The 983-nt window shown below is 46.7% G+C and overlaps 2 non-coding genes across 2 annotated transcripts; one reads left to right on the top strand and one right to left on the bottom strand.

The window, feature by feature from the left end:
- Nucleotides 1-146: 146 nt before the first annotated feature.
- Nucleotides 147-234, top strand: trnay-gua (transfer RNA tyrosine (anticodon GUA)). Its single transcript is given in 2 exon segments — nucleotides 147-183; nucleotides 199-234. It is a non-coding gene; the product is annotated as a tRNA-Tyr (tRNA).
- An 88-nt stretch (nucleotides 235-322) lies between these two features.
- trnae-uuc (transfer RNA glutamic acid (anticodon UUC)) lies at nucleotides 323-394 on the bottom strand. Its single transcript has one exon. It is a non-coding gene; the product is annotated as a tRNA-Glu (tRNA).
- Nucleotides 395-983: the final 589 nt, after the last annotated feature.

Genomic DNA, 983 nt, shown 5'->3' with positions numbered 1-983 from the left:
AGCTGTTATAGAGAAAGGATGCCTTGCATTCTAGGGAATCTGGCCAAAAGCCAGAATCTGTGAAAGTCGCAGGGTCGCGTGTTGGCGTGTGGCAGAATTTCAAGCATATCCCATGAAAGATGGAGCCCAGACAGGCACACTGTGTACCTTCGATAGCTCAGTTGGTAGAGCGGAGGACTGTAGATGTTGCAAATGGCCATCCTTAGGTCGCTGGTTCAAATCCGGCTCGAAGGACTTCACGTTTTAGTTAGATGCCAAAGAAGCAGGAGCGCAAGCCAACAGGTCATTTAGGATATGTTTTTGGCAGCAAGAAAAAGACGACTTCCCTGACCGGGAATCGAACCCGGGCCGCGGCGGTGAAAGCGCCGAATCCTAGCCACTAGACCACCAGGGACTGCACGGGAGCGAAAAAGATTTTTTCAAGCTCACAAATGCTAAGGGGTGAGGGGTGATATAGCCGAAGTTTTTGTATTTTATTTCATTCAAAACAAGCAGGAATGCACCTCACAAATTTTGCTTAATTGATCGCATCTGCAGCAGGAGAGCCTGGCATGGCAAGGGTTTGTGTGTGTAAAGATTTTTACTCAAAACAAGCAGCTCATTCTTTGCACCTCCTTCAACTTCTTCAGTCAGTCAGTCAGTGTCAGTCGTCCAACACCTCAACGTTCCATCTCCGGCTTTGTTTGAAATGAAAGCTTGTAAGCAAGTCTGCTCTCTGCATACAGGACTGGACATACCTGCTTCACGGTGACACGGCTGAAGGATTTTAGCCCACATGCATGGTCTTAATGTCCATTCGTTTATGTATCATTGTACACTGAGTGATGAAGTGCTCTTTCTGGAGTTCGACTGAAATGCATCTGTGAATAATCATCAATTGCAGCAAGTTCTCTGCTAACTTTCATGGCTCCGTTGGTAGCTGTTATAGAGAAAGGATGCCTTGCATTCTAGGGAATCTGGCCAAAAGCCAGAATCTGTGAAAG

This window comes from Poecilia formosa, unplaced genomic scaffold (assembly GCF_000485575.1).
Source record: "Poecilia formosa unplaced genomic scaffold, Poecilia_formosa-5.1.2 Scaffold2136, whole genome shotgun sequence".
Lineage (NCBI taxonomy): Eukaryota > Metazoa > Chordata > Actinopteri > Cyprinodontiformes > Poeciliidae > Poecilia > Poecilia formosa.
The sequence above is the reverse complement of the archived record's forward strand: the minus strand, read 5'-3'. Positions and strand labels throughout refer to the sequence as shown.